General features: G+C 31.2%; 1 long non-coding RNA gene across 1 annotated transcript; it reads right to left on the bottom strand.

Moving 5' to 3' along the window:
• Positions 1-1,191: 1,191 nt before the first annotated feature.
• LOC107896950 (uncharacterized) lies at positions 1,192-2,540 on the bottom strand. The gene is made up of 2 exons (XR_001683964.2): positions 1,836-2,540; positions 1,192-1,540 (listed from the first exon to the last, which is right to left on the bottom strand). It is a non-coding gene; the product is annotated as an uncharacterized lncRNA (long non-coding RNA).
• Between the last annotated feature and the right edge of the window lie 14,417 nt (positions 2,541-16,957).

The following is a 16,957-nucleotide window of genomic DNA, read 5'->3' as shown; positions in this document are numbered from 1 at the left end:
CTCTGAAGCGACCGCCAAAGAGAAAGAAGAGTCCTTTCCATTGTTGCAAAGTTCACCACCTTCTCCCCAACAAATCGACCCACCAAGTAGATATCGTAGTCAATATCCTCCTTCCCCTCATTCACCCCACCACTAACTCACCATCCTCATCTTGCAAAAACAACCAATTGAACTGAGAATCCATCTAAAGAACAAAACTATAAAAACTACTTGAGAAGCAATACTAAACATGTACCAAGTACATGACCGTCTGTATTTTTCTTAATCTTGAATAGCCATTTACAACCTACGAGTGATCTGTCCTAGGGAACTAGCACCAACTCCTATGTCTTATTACAAATTAAAGCATTAAGGTCATCATGAACTGTCACTTGCCATTCTAGAATGCCCATAGCTTCATGAATAATTGTCAGAGTGACAGAGCTAATGGTAGCCACTTACGTTTTCAATTTGAAAATCCCAACCTCACTCTTTATGACCATCGGATGAGTATTACCAACTACAGGCTGAAGGGCCAAGGCAAAATTGGAGACCTACGGTGTACTAGGAAAAGAATCACTGTTACGAGTAGAGAAAACCACATCAACAGGCCTCAAACTTTCAGTATGACTAGAACCAACATCAAATTGTGAAGATACTATATCATCAGTATTGGTGGACACTTGTACTATGAAGGTGGGACCAGACACGAGAACCAGGACTGGAAGAGTGGTAACCAAAGGGAGACTTTCTGAAGGAATAGTAGGAGTTGGCAATATGGACTTGACATTGAGATAACAATTCAACATAAGCTTAATATATTGTAACTATTTGTAGCATAATCATAACCAGCTAAGCTAACTATTTCAACTTATTCCCATCTTCAATATTTTGCAACTTCTCTACAGTTGCTAATAAAGAAAATTGCTTAATTTAATTAATTCCTCCTTTTTCTTTTAGTTAATTGAAACAAATTGACCCACAAAGCAAATATCATAGTCAATATCCTCCTGCCCCTCATTCGCCTCCACCACTAACTCACCATCCTCCTCTTGCAACAAATTGAACTAAGAATCCATATAAAGAACAAAATTAAAAAAAAAAAAAAAAAAAAACTACTTGAGAAGCAATACTAAATGTAGCTAACCCATTTTGCCCGGGCCCACTTAATTTATTTACAATAAATAAATAAGGCAAATAAATAAACCCAAATAAGTTAAAATAGAGTCCAAAATTAAAATAGCCCAAATCGTCCACTTACAACCTTCAATAAATACCAAACTTATACTAACCCAAATATAAAAAACAAATCCAACCCAATTACATTTGGCCTAATACCCGAACAGCCCAAACATATACTTAAGCTCAAAGACCAGGACAATACCCAAAATCCCTAGCCCAATTTATAAAAGGCCCAAACCCGAAAGGAATCTCAGCAGCCGAGAACACCAGAAGCTTCTGGAACATGCCAGAACAGTGCCAGGGGTCGGGCTCCCACGAGCAGTTTCCCCGCACGGCCTCTTTCACGTGCGCCTCTCCCCACTCCTCTGTACGGCCGTTTCTACAAAAGAATACAAAAGAGTAGAATGTGCAAAATGACAGTAGGAAAATATTTTACTTTTTGTTCTTTACTCTGTAAATTTAGGCTATAAAAGGCCATCACTTGTACTCTGTATTTTTTACGCACACTATACGCATACCAATCAAATAGAGAGAAATCAATCAAGATTTAGAGGTGATCTCCGATTTAAGTTTTTTTTAGTTTTTTCCTTTATTCGATTTATTTTCTTGAATGATTCATGGTTGGATCTATTTTTGATTTTAAAAAAAAAAAAGAAGGTAAAGAAAAACCTTACCGTGCAAACAGGCCATGGATTTCTTCTCCTTTCTTCGTTGAAATCTAAGCTGAGGAAAGATTTCAGGGTTGAAATTCCTCCAGACTCGAAGAGCACCATCTGGTGGAGATGAATCGGCGATTAGGAAGGGGGATTAGGGATTTGAAAAATGAACAGAAAGGAGTCATGTTGATTCGGCTGATTTAGTCCATATAAAGGACTGGAAGCGGCGTCGTTTTGACCAACTTTAATGGTCTAAATACGACGCCGTATGGTGGCTATCACCCGATGACCCGACCCACGCATGGCCAAGATCCGCGTGTTAGGTCTGGGAGGGATATTTTCACCTTAAGTCCTTTTATTTTGCGTTATAGTTTAATTGGGTTTTATTTGTTTTTTTTTCCTTTGTGTTTAATTTATCCCTGTAATTTGCGAGTGAAGTCAGTTTAATCCACACCTAAGTGCTGCGTTTTGGGATCGAGAATATTGCCAGATTTGATCCCTAAGTATTCACATGCGTGGCATGCTGGTCCTTTTTAATTTCAAGTGACTTAAATTTCCCCTTTATTTTAATTCAATTTTAATTAAGTTTGTATTTGTATGACTTATTATTTTAAAATTCATTTAACACTTTTATTTATGTGTTGATTTTTTTTATTTTGTATGATTATATCAAAGTTTTTTTCATATCACAAAATTTTAACATTTGACATAGTAATTGATTCAAATTTCTTATATACTCATACTTATATTATTGAATCTTCTACTCATTATGAATTTTGAAAATCCATTTAGTTTTTTATATGTGTGTCAAATTATTTTAATACCTTATTTTATAAAATCATTTTCTTGAGATTTGTATCTATATTATATTATTTTAACTATTTACATAGAGTTTTGTTTAAATATTATTTGTGTATATTTGTACATATATTATTTTAATGGAATTTTTATTTAAAATATTCGTTGTTTTAAGATTCATCTAATGTTTTTTATGTATATGTAAAATTATTTAGGAATTTCATTTTTGTATTTATAAAATTATTATTTTAGAATTCTTCTTTATATTATGTTATTCTAATATTTTATATAGTATCTCATTTAAATGTTTTTATGTATAATGGTATGTATACAATTTATAGACTAACTTAATTTTATATGCATTATTAATTTCACGCTATTTTTACAAATAATTATTCCTAAATATATCTATATATGCATGTTTTGTGAATCTATTATGTGTATTATATCTTATCATGTATTTTTATTATTCTTTCATATTTTATATATTATTTAAGTTATCGTGTATATTGTCAATTTTTAAATAAATTTATGTTTAAAATATTTTGCATTTTATTTGATTCAAACATTTTATTCTATAATATTTATTTCAATAATTATATATCCCTAGTTTTTATGCAAATTTGTCAACTTATATATTATGTATATTATGTGTTCATTAATTCATCATTATTTTGAAAATGTCTTATACCACATTGACTTCTAATTTCCATTTTATTTTGTACATGTTTTGGGGATTGTTTTATATTGTGCCATATTTGTTGTTGTTGTATATTGTTTATTCATTGTTTTATTTGTTATATCAATTGTTCTCCATCCATGATTAAGAATTTGGTTACATTTTACATAGAATAGTTGTATTTAATTGTTGGATTTATTAATTGTGGTTTATTGTACTTTATGTGTGCATATTATCTCATGTTTATTAATCATTTTCTATACGAATGTTTCGTTACAATACATTAAGTATTTCATCTTATTTTAAAACAAATAAATGTGTTTTGAACTAATTTCCAATTTTTCTTATCAGTCAAAAATTCTGAAATAAGGCAATATCCAATATTTGGGAATTCGGGAAATCGTGCACTACCGTGCTGGGTATGATTTTTTCGTTGGACTAAATATTTGGATATCCTTTTATAATTTTAGCGTATGAGCTTTTGAAAGTCAAAAATCAATCGTATTTTGGAAGGTATGAAGGATCGTGTCCAATCGTGCTTGATATGACGCTGCATATCTTTGAAACGAGAGAATTTTAACGACCAACTTGAACTACTCAAACATTTTAAAAAGAACCATACTTCGAAAGATCCTTTTTAAAATCTTTGATATAAGGATAGCATTGAATCAATTTGGTAATAGTTTCTGGGCGTAATAAGGGTGCTAACCCTTCCTCATGCGTAACCAACTCCCGAACCCATTTTTTAATTTTACGTGAACCAAAATTGTTTTAAGTGGAACAAAACGTTTTAGTAGGTGACCCAATCACACCTAAACAAAGAGATTGGTGACGACTCCACATGTTGGTTAAAAGTCGATTTCTGTTTTTTTCTTTCAAATAACAAATGGTTTCGACACTAAACATGTACCAAGTACATGACCAAACTTGCACATCTAGTAGACAAACAGAAACCCAAGCAGCAAGACAATTGCTTAATTTAATTAATTCTTCTTTTTTCTTTTAGTTAATTGAAACAACTATTAAATCTTCTTTTTTTAAGCATTTGGCAATTACTAGACTCAATTATACAACATATGGAGTAAAATTCTCACTTCTCACTTCAGACGCTTCCGTTTAAATTTAATCAACACATATTATGTAATTTGAAATGGTTCAGGCTTAAGACGTGGGACTGATCAAATCATATTATAGATTCATAATATATGTGTGGAGAACCAGTTCTCATTTCATAGGAAAAAGGAAAACAGAGACTTGGAAACGAATTTTCAAATTTTTCAGATTTAAAAAAAAAAAAACCTTCAAATATAATGAAAATTTTCAACTTGTTTAGTTAAAATAATATGGTATAAAAAATTTTTTTTTGGGGGGGGGGGGTGGGGGGGTTTACCAATGTTTTTCAGTTTTCGAGCTTTGAAGGTATTTTCGCTAATTCGTCAACTATTCGGTCCTATAATTGAAAGCTCAATTGGTAAAAAAAAAAATACGTTTTTGATATTTTTATAATTTTATTATAAGTTTTATATTTCTATTTTTTTTAAATTTTTATGATACATATAAAAGATTAAATCTAGAGTTCTCACTTGTTTGTCAGCTGATTTTAATCATCAAAACCATGAACAGATGAACTCAATTGAATTTTTAGATTAACAATAAAAACTCAATTAATTTTAAATTAAGTCCAAAGACTTGATTGATTTTTTTCTTTAAAAAGCATTTTAGATTATAACACAAAACGTTTTTTTTATAATATTTTTAATGAGATGTTAAGGAAGTGATGCTATGTGATTATTTGGAAGAAGTATATTTTTAAATTTAAAGATTTTAAAATTGTTAGTAGTTTGTGGACTGAGTCTTAATTTAGTTGGCATTGTTATTTTTGTCAACATGCTAAAGTATGCTTTTTTCTCATATTTAAAAGTTGCAGAAGGATTAATGGTAATTCTATTCATTCTATAAAAAAAAGATTAGCATTTTAGAATCCACCAATTCAAAATGTTAACAATTGTAATTGTTTTAAGAAAAATTAAGTTATTAGAATTTTAAAATTTTAAAATAATTATATAAAAAATATAAAATATAAAAATATCCAATATGGATATTATTAGATTAAAAACTTATAAATATTTTTAATATTTAAAAATTTAGGAGTAATAGTCAACACTGTTAAAATTTTCTACTAAACTCACTAGTATGACATTTTAAAATAAAATAAAAAATTACTTTGTAGTCATGTAACAATAAAAATAATATTCAATCAAATTGTAAAAGTAGATGAATCAAATTAAATATAAATTAAAGTGTATAAGTTAAATCTTACAATTTTACCATTATATAGGAGTTAAATTTAAATTTTGACCATTATCTTATAACATAAAAACACAAAAGGCAAATCCCAAAAAAAAAACGTGTCAACTGGGCTAATTAATAACATAAAATATATAGATTAAATATCAAATTTAATTATATTAAAAAAAACAAACGAAACATATGGTTGTGTGCCACATGTCAGGAGGAAAGTTCTTTGGACCTTCCTTTTATATATAGGTGTATAGATATCAAACAAGATGACGTATGTCAAAAGCGATGCTTCATTTAAAGTTAGACACTTGATGAAATAAATGATCATATCGTTGATTTGCTTAAGAGATGGAAGGAATATTGATCTCGAAACCCTCTATGCTAGTTGTGTGACATTTCTTATTCGATTCGATAATAAATATGAGTAAGAGATGTCACATTCAAACATCTGAGACATTTTATGACTTTCATATATTATTCTAACATTATCAATACCTCATATAAAACTTTCTAAACTATTTTCAAAATTCGAGTATGAAGCCATTACATTTGGACTGTCGTGAGTTGGAGCCCTTAATGTAGTTATTCTGTTATAAATGCTTATAATTTTTCGAACAGATAGATTAATAAAATTGTATAGTTAAATTATTATCTTTCGTATTTCATCCTCATCATTTTCCACAGAAAGCGAGAAAAAACTAAGCAATTATTGGCTCATAGATTACTTAATATTTAACTAATACAAAGTTGGATCATGGGGATGAATTATGATGTGATAATACAACTTATACTAATAGGTTATCATAATACTTCATATTTTGAGAAATTAAAATTAACAATTGATTTAAGGGACAATTATATTGTTTATCAAGTCCAATTGGTGAGATAACTTAAGTAGCCTATAACGAAAAGTTATTAATTATATTTTATTAAATAAAAAGGATGTAAGTTGAAATATTATTTCAATTAAATTTATAGTTATTTCAATAAAAAATATCTTAAGTTGCCATTGAAAACATGGATTGAATTGTTGGTGTTACATTACCACCAAGAGAATGAAATCAATCAAAACAATTTACCATTAAAAACTTGTTCAACTAATTTTTAAATTTCAATCTTGGAATTTAAGTAGCTTCGTTTTATTTATTGATAAAATATAAATATAATTAAAATTTTAATATAAATATAATTTTATTTTGAGATAAATATCAAAATTATATATGAATTTTGATTCATTATATAATGTCATATATGAACTTTGATTTTATGTGATTTTATAAACGAATTTTTTATTTGATTCAATAGTTCACAAATCAGGAACAATTTAGTGACTTAAATGAAAATTTTTAAATAATTTAGTGATAATGTTATAATTTTGTTGAAAATGAATGATGAAAATATAATCTTATGTGGGTGTAATTTAACTAAAAGTAAACTATATATGTGAAAAGGTTCCAAAAATATGGATTACCCCGGTAATAAAACTTAGGTAAGGTTGGTAGAAAATAGTGATGGAAATAAATAAGAACATTTAAAATTGATGAGCATGGGAAGAAAACGAGTGACCAAGAGAAAACGCGGTTTTGTTTTTTTTCTTTTTTCTTTTGTATTTTGTATTTTTCCTCAAATTTGAAAAGAATATTAAGGATTATTATGATGTATAAGTGCATAGATTTGTAGAATCGATCATGTTTAAATTTTTTATTTTTATTTTATTTTTCGATACTTATTTTAAGATTCGTTTTTATTATTGTATCTTATATCAATATTATTTACAAAATTTAAATCCGTGTAGTGAAATGTATCGTGCAATAACTATTATTAAGTAATAATAAGCTTATTATAATAAAATCAATGAGTTTTCAACGAGGAATTGTTAATAGTAAAAATAATAATAATATGTTTTATTGACTTCCAAAGTCTTGTTTCTCCTCCAAAATAAATAAAGTCGGATGAAGCAGCCATTGGCATCAGCACAAAATCAGATTTTGAGGAACCAAAGATGCTCTACAAGAAATCAGCGGTGCATTTGATATTAGTCCTACTGCTATCATTTTCTCTACTCTGGCCTCCACCTTCAACAACAAACATATTATTATTATTTCAGATGTACCGATGAGCATGTATATATAGCATCAGAGGTATATTGCTTTGGTAGTTCTTGGTGCCCGTGAGAACATACTGATGAGCACTGAGTGTATTTTATATTAGTGCGATGGAGAATTAATTCGAAATTGAGATCGTATTCAATTAATAGGGGTTATAATACAAGTATGGCATGTTACATAATATAGAAATGATGTGTTATAACTATGAATATGGTAAACATACTATTTGATAATTGATATTGATTGTGGAAACTTGAATAACATGTGAAACAATAACATGTGAAACATCATGTGAGATTATGAGAAGCTAATCTTAAGGGTGTAATGAAATGTACTATTTAAAACATATGTCAAATCAAAATTATTAAAATAATATTAATTTAAATATTTTTTCTTATAATTGATTAAGCTCCCATGATTTTAATATAATGTTCTTGCCATTAGATTAAAAGAATATTAGCATAATTAAATTAAGTAAATGAACTTAATTAATGAATTTGAATTTATATCTCCATAAAATATAGAAATATAAGAAATAATGTCAAATTTACGTGTACTTCATTCTAAATATAGCCCTCAACCATTGAAAAAAATCAAAATGATTTTTTAACGAGAATACTAATTAAAGTGTTAATTTTTAAACACTGCAAATTGCATGACAATTCACATGTACTTCATTTTAATTTTTTGAATTATTATGAATTTCTTATATTTTTTAATGTTAATTGTTATTATAAATTATAAATTATTTATTGACGTGACAAATAAGACAAATGGTTTTATGTTAGTATGATGTGCATATATAAAGAGTTTTTGGAAGCTCATATAAGATCCAAAAATAATTATATAACATGTTATGAATGTGTAATAGACTTACTAGTATACATAGATGGTTAAATTGTGTTCTATTCTATCGTAATTGCTCTAACAACGAATGTAGTATCATGTAGGTCGAAATCAACCACAAAAACAACCATGAAAATAAATTTACATCCAAATGTATCAATAAAATTAACAAATATTAACTTTGCTTACGTTAACATACAAGTTAACTCCATTTAATGATTATTAAAATAGATATGATAACTTGTGAATTTTTATTGTAGTATTTTTCTGTAACACCCTGAATTTGGGCCTAGAAGTTTTGGGCCTTGAGCATGGGAGCGGTTGAAGGCAGCTTATAATATTCTGTTGTGCATGCAAATTTCGTTAATGAAGGCTTGTTTTAGTGGTTAAGTGTGTTGAGAAGTGTTGGAGAAGTCCTGGGTTTAAACCTGGACTCTAGCAAAAAATTTGGTTTAAGGTGAATCAAACCCTGGGTGTAGTAGGTAGGCCTTAAGAATATTGTTGGAGAAATTGTGACACAAAAAACCTTATGGCTTAGTGGTAAGTGGCGTGTGGAGCATTTGAGGGGAGGCATGGGTTCGAATCCCATAGCAAGCAAAGAGCATTGATTTTGCTAACAGGGGGCGGCAAGAGTTGGTGTTGAATTTAAACTCTGATGTTGGAGGGATCCCACATCGGGAAGCTAACATAAGAGTGGATGAGAAGCTGGCTTTAAATAGAGAGAACCATGAGGAGAGTAAAGGTACCTTTCTTGGCTGATCCCTTTCGCTTTATGGCGTGCTCGTTTGGGTTGGGCATCGGCTAAGAGTGCCTGGAGCGTGGATTAACTCCAGTCTCCAATCAGGTGTGTATTTATCACTACTCTTGTTGTTGGATGGCTACTTCGGGTCGAAAGGGGCCATGTGGGCCCAATGGGCCGACGGGCCCAATTGGATAAGTTGTTTGATTGTGTAGTAAATATTGGACTAGGCTAGGTGAATCGAATATCTGTGGCTAGGTTTGGGCTAAAAGGGCCACACGAGCGTGTGGGCCCATTTGGGCCGAGAATAGGCTTTAGGCCCATTCGTATTGTTATCCATGTTTAGAATATTTTAGTTTACCAATTACTGAAATGCCCTCGACTTGTAAAATTACCAAAGTACTCCCGATTTACAGAATTACTGTTTTACCCTCGATTTTTAAAATTACCATTTTACCCTTGATTTACAGAATTACCGTTTTACCCTCAGTTTATAGAATTACCGTTTTACCCTCAATTTACAGAATTACTGTTTTACCCTCGATTTATAGAATTACCGTTTTACCCTCAATTTACAGAATTACTGTTTTACCCTCGATTTATAAAATTATCGTTTTACCCTCGATTTGTAAAATTACTATTTTACCCTTGATTTACAGAATTATCGTTTTACCCTCAGTTTACAGAATTACTATTTTACCCTCGATTTACAGAATTATCGTTTTACCCTCGATTTGTAAAATTACCGTTTTACCCTTGATTTACAGAATTATTGGTTTACCCTCAGTTTACAAAATTATCGTTTTACCCTCGATTTACAAAATTACCATTTTACCCTTGATTGTGAAATTACTAAAATACCCCTGTAGGGTAGAATTTCCGAAATACCCCTATAGGGTAGAATTACTGAAATACCCTTATAGGATAGAATTACCAAAATACCCTTGTAGGGTAGAAATACCGAAATACCCCTGTAGGGTAGAATTACCGAGATACCCTTGTGGGGTAAAATTACCATTTTGCCCCTAGGGTGTTAAATGACTGTTTTACCCTTGTGGGCAAGTGACTGACTTGGACTGTGTGTTTGACGGATTTGATTGTGAATATATGTTGGTGATATGAATGACTTGACTGTGATTGTTTGATTCAAATATGGGCATGACATTCTGCATACATGACATGTTGCATGGGTTGGGATTTTGTACGGAGGAAGCGTTCTGGTGGCTATGCCACAAATATCTGTTCTGGTGGCTCTGCCACAATATCTGTATTTGGTGACTCTGTCACAATATCTGTTGACCGATCGATGGCTAAGTGCCGATCACGCTACCGGAGGCTGTGTGCCGTTGTTGTGGGCTTCGTGCCGATTATAGACTCGTTATTAATGGCTCTGTGCCAACCTAAATATGGCTTTGTGCCATCTTGACTATGGCTTCGTGCCAAACGTATTTACCTGTAGCTATGTGCCTAACATATTTGTTGACGACTCTGTGTCGATCATATTTACCGAAGGCTGTGCGCCAGTTATATTACCGTCACTGATGGCTATGTGCCGAAGTTATTACAGTTATCTATGGCTTTGTGCCACGTATTCTGTTAGGTGGGTTTGCCACATTATCTGATTCTGGTGGCTCTGCCACAATATCTGTATCTGGTGACTCTGTCACGATATCTGTTCTGGCAACCATGCTGCAAATTCTGTGGTGTGTAGTGGATGGGTGGGTCGAGTTGTCTCCCTACATGGTGTAAGGTTGGTACGGGGGTGTATACGGCTGGATTGGGTTGGGATTGCATTCACATTCTAATTCTGATTTTGTCAAGTAATTCTGATTTTGATTCTGATTCTGATTCTGATTCTGTTACTGATTCTGATTCTGATTCTGTCACCTAATTCTGATTCTGATTCTGTTACTAATATTGATTTTGATTCTGATTCTGTTACTGATTCTGATCCTGATTCTCATTTTGGTTCCAATTCTGATAATGTTTCTTATTCTGTAATGGGCTAAGGTCCATCTGGTACTGTCTGTTGTAATGGGCTAAGACCCGATTGGTACTGAAATTGTAAGTAAAGCTGGGGCCAGACTTTTAATTCTTTTAGATGACTGACTGTTCCTTTTTATAGTAGGGGATTTCACACTGAGTTTTCATAAACTCACCCCGTTTATTAACCTTTCAGGTAATTTCCAGCCTTAGATGGATCGGGGTTGCTAGGGGCTCGGAGGAAGCCACACACACTGTTTATGTTACAGTTTTGATTATTACCTTTAAATTATTTTATGTGGGTTGTAGTAAAGCCGTTGTAATTTTTTGGATTTTAAATTTTGAATTTTATTTATTGTTCTTATAATTGCTAGTATTAGAACACGATTTTCCAAAGCAACTACTGTTATTCAAAACATCACGTAACCGCAATTGTTTTTAAAGTAAGTTTCCGCAACTACCAAGATTTTTACAAAGTTGTTAAGAATGTTATTCAGCTGAGGTTTTCTAACAAGGTTTAAAAAGGGTATAAGTTTTTAATTATTAAGAAGGGTTTTTAATGGAAACATGGTTTTCGAAAAATACTTCAATGTGACACGCCAAGTTCGAGCCAAACTTCCAGGCTGGGTTTGGGGTGTTACATTTTCATTTACAGTCATGCTTAAAATTAAATGTGTTATATATATTGTCGAAACCATTTTTAAAATCGAGTTTTGGAAAAATGGGAACCGACTTAAAAAAACGAAAACATGAGTCGCCACCAATCCTTTTAGGTGCGATTGGATCACCTTTAAGACATTTTTATTTTACAATCATTAGTTTTGGTCTACGAAATCAGAAAATGGGTTCGGGAGTCAGTTACGTACGAGGAAGGATTAGCACCCTCGTAACGCCCAAGAATTGGTACCTAATTGATTATCAAATGTCTTTAATGTCGGAAATTTTGAAAATTTTAAGATATGTTCCTCTTTAAATTATTTTGATTTTTGAAAATTTGGGTTCACTCGTATCAAAGTATTGACACTAAGTTAGCCTTTTTTAGAAATTCCTATCTCGAAATGACAAAACACTACATCCAATAAGTTAGGACATATCGCTTTGCTGTTCCAAGACAGTCGCTTATATTTTGAAAGTCTTTAAAACTTAGAAGGGTACTTGATTATTCGAACTCAACGAGAAAAGTTGCAACCCAATAAGTTAGGGCACTACTTTTTCGAAATTTCCAAACACCAAGCATTGCCTTTATATTTTTTTAAAAACTTTGGAGTCTTTTTTTTTAAAAACAAATAATGATGCATAAAGAATCATATTATTATTATGAAATAGAATATTACAATTATAAATGAACAAAACATACATGTAAAAGATACATTGACAATGATACAAAAAAAATCATTTACTAAATACATGCATATAAGAATAATATGTAACAAGTCTTAACAACGTGCATACAAAGATTTGTATAGCATGTATTGAAAATGAATAAACAAAATATATAAACATACAAAGTAATAATTAAATAATGCATGATATATAAATAAGCAAAAATTAAATAATGTATGACATACAAATAAAAACAATACCAATGTACATGTTTACAAAATATAACATATAATAAGAATTATAAAAAATAACATTTAACACACCCATGATACCTACAATATAATATATAACAGAACTAATAAAAATAAAATTAATAATTGTTAACAAAATATACACATAATTAAAATATGATATTAATAATTCTAAAATATAATATGTAGTATATAATAACAAAAATAGAATAATAATTATGCATAGGAAATATATTAGTTTAAAAGAATATAAAAATAAGAGTATATAAAAGAATATAAAAATATCATTTTTAAAATAAAATAATACATAACAAATAAAAAAAATTAATATGTATATAATATGAGTTAAAAATATAATTTAATTTACAAGTTTAAAAATTTAAATAATATAGTGAATAATATAAACATAAATAATATATGATATACATAACATATATATAAAAATTAAAATATATAAATGCTATATAATAAAATATGCTTTAAATTTATAGGAAATAGGAAATGTGATAGATATAATACAAAATAATGAAAGTAATATGTAAAAACAATATATATAAATAATTAATAAATATACATAATATAAGCGAAAATATAATAATAATAATAAAATAATAATTCGTGAAAAATAATATATAATAAATAATATTATAAAATATAAAATATAAAACATAAAAATTAAAATTAAAGATAAAACAAATAACAATATAATATATATATGATTAGATTTGAAATTTATTAAGATTACAGGGTGAATTTCGAAAAAAATAAAACTGAATTGAGGTTCTAATAAAAACACCTGTGAAACAAAAAGGACTTATTGGGCAAAATGCCCTATTCTCAAAACGACTGCGTTCTGTCTCCTGCATTTAAATGGACTAAAGGATCGAATTGAAACCAGAACCTTCCTTTTGGGCTGAATTTTAAAAATAAGAAAATGTTTAAGGACTTAATTACAAGAATCCAAAATGCGGAAGGGTCTGAATAGAAAATATCCCTTTTAACAGAAACACGCGGATCCTTCCCCGGGTCGGGTCACTCGCGTGCGGGTCAGCCTTTAAACGGTACCGTTTTAGGGCTATTAAAATTAGCCCTAAACGGCGTCGTTTCAGGAGGGTATAAAAGCTGATTCTTAGAACAAAAAATTCATTCCTTCATTTTTCTCTAAAAAAACCCTTTCTTTCTCTCTGGCCAAGCGAATTCCGACCATTCTCCGATGGTAACTCCATCGCACGCGCCACCGTACACGCCACCGTTCGCGGTGGTCAGAAGGCCAAAAGTCCTCCTTTTCTAGGCATTTCACTGGTAGTACTTTTCTTCCTTATTTTGAAAAATATTTTTGCATATTACAACTAAAATAATAAACTGTTTCTCTTTTTAGTTTTCAAACTGCTTTTGAATCGTCTGTTTATATTAAAAATGCATGTATATATATGTAAATGAAAAGACAGAAAGAAATAATAGAGAATGAAGGCAGTCAAACCTTTAAATCTGTCGTAAGTTTTATTCCTTCTATACTGTTTGTGTCTGTGTGATTACAACTTAAAAAAAAAAAAAACCTCCCCTCATTTACAGATTTAAAAGGGCTTTTATAGTTTCTATCCTAGTGTACAAAATTTGTGTATCAATTTATTCCTCGATTCTTTGCCATGTCTATCATTCCTTTCCCTTCTTGCAGGTAAACCCCAAGAGATTCGGTGATAAATGTGCACGTGATGCACTGAAATGGCGACGGTGAAGGCTGAGGTTTCATGAGAGCTACGGCACCAAAAAGGGTGATTGAAAACTCTAGGGTTTCCAAATCTGAAACCAATTTGGACTTATCGGGCCACATAGTTTATTGGGTCTGATTTCATTTGGGCCAATTTGTGTACTGGGTTTAAGTTCTCTGGGTCACGGGTGTAATAGTGTTTGGATTGCAACTACTTGGGTTTAGTTTAAGTTGGGCTGGTCTAGGTACTGATTTGGCTATTGGGTTGTAATCGGGTATAGGCTTTTGTATTGGGCAAGTTTAGGTGAGTTATTGGGTTTTAACATTTGTAAAAGGATTGTTAAGAGACTTTTATTATTATTTTGTATATATTGGACTATGCTTTGGTTTCCCATGGGCCGGGCAAAATTGAGGTATTACAGTTGCCCCTCTTTGCTCATGGCTGTATAACAGGAATAGAGCAAAGATATAAAAGAATCAATTTTGCCCGGGCTGGCCAAACCTTGAATTTTTTATCTGCTCCCCGTCGAATATAGAGATGCAAAATCCACTTCTTCGATTTGTAGAGATGCCAAATCATCTTGGATCTAGCTTCAGTGAAATTATCTAAAGGTATGACCTGCTATGTATCTGCTCCCCGTTGAAGTGGAGATGCCTGGCTTCGATTTGTTCTCTAACAACACAGAGATGACAAATCATCTTAGATTTGCTTTAACGTAAACACATGAAAGCCAAATCAGCTATGTCTTCGATTTGTTCCTTGTAAGCACAAGGATGCCAAACCATCTTGAGTCTGTTTGAGAACATCTGAGAGTCAAATCTACTATGTCCTCGATTTGTTTCTTGTAAACACAAGAATGCCAAATCATCTTGGATCTTGCTTCAGTATAAATATCTGAAGGTTAGATCTGCTATATCTAAGAACATCTGAGAGTCAAATCTGCTATGTCCTCGATTTGTTTCTTGTAAACACAAGAATGCCAAATCATCTTGGATCTTGCTTCAGTATAAACATCTGAAGGTTAGATCTTCTATATCTAAGAACATCTGAGAGTCAAATCTGCTATGTCCTCGATTTGTTCCTTGTAAACACAAGAATACCAAATCATCTTGGATCTGTTTCAGTCTAAACATCTGAAGGTTAGATATGTTATATCTGAGAACATCCAAGAGTCAAATCTTCTATGTCCTCGATTTGTTTCTTGTAAACATAAGAATACCAAATCATCTTAGATCTGCTTCAGTATAAACATCTGAAGGTTAGATCTGCTATATCTGAGAACGTCTGAGAGTCAAATCTGCTATGTCCTCGATTTGTTCCTTGTAAACACAAGAATACCAAATCATCTTGGATCTGCTTCAGTATAAACATCTGAAGGTTAGATCTGCTATATCTGAGAACGTTTGAGAGTCAAATCTGCTATGTCCTCGATTTGTTCCTTGTAAACACAAGAATACCAAATCATTTTGGATCTGCTTCAGTCTAATTGTCTGAAGGTCGAAACTGCTATGCTATGGCATATTACCCTGCTATTTAGGGGATTAAAGCACGTCGTCTTCGATAACCTGTGGAATGATTATGGCTGATAATTAGGATGCTATGCTCGAAGTGAGTTGAATGTTCCTAATTAAACGTGTTATGATGCAGAATGCTGTGAATATGACACCTATCCTAGGCGCCACTATTCATTCCTTCATTCTTGCTCAGCTTGTAGGCCTTCCTTCAATACTACAATCTACTGAGGATGTCTGTAAGAATTAAATCATTGGTTTTGTCCATTTTCCTTTTGGACTAGAAGAAAGAAATTCCTCAAGTTTCTTTATCCATTACTTACGTGAATTTCTCGAACAATTGTCCTGTTTTTGTTTCTTGCATTATCTAGAAATTCCAAAGTAATGTGCAAAACTTTGTTCATGAAAATATTTTAGTTCATCTATCATTATTTCAATGCCACATACTTAAAGAATAGTGAAAGACGAATAAATTTTTAAGAATAATTAAATTTGTAAAAAAAAGATACAAAAGGGAATTAATCTGCTAGCCTATCTTCTAGAAGAAACAAAATCTAAAGATAGCAAGCAAGACAGAAGTTAGATCCTCTAGATATCGCCGTTTGAGTGCCTATACACCAGCTCCATGAAGTCTTTCTTGAATTCAACATGTGTTAAAAAGATCCCAAGTACTCTGTTGATGCCCCAGTGTGCAGCGTTTTTCGCTCTTTGTTGTATTAAATATAGCAAGATTACCGTATGCCCTTCAATATTTGAGCTGCCCTTTCGGGTTTTCAACTCAAAATCCCTTTGGTTACAATGTGCCCTTTGCGGGTTTTCACCTTGGCCTCTCCATTTTTTTTAAATCTCAAGGCGCCCTTTGCGGGTTTTCACCTTAGATTCTCTTCTTCTT

The sequence above is a fragment of the Gossypium hirsutum genome, chromosome A10, assembly GCF_007990345.1.
Source record: "Gossypium hirsutum isolate 1008001.06 chromosome A10, Gossypium_hirsutum_v2.1, whole genome shotgun sequence".
NCBI lineage: Eukaryota > Viridiplantae > Streptophyta > Magnoliopsida > Malvales > Malvaceae > Gossypium > Gossypium hirsutum.
Note: the sequence above shows the minus strand (reverse complement) of the source record. Positions and strands in the feature narration are given on the sequence as shown.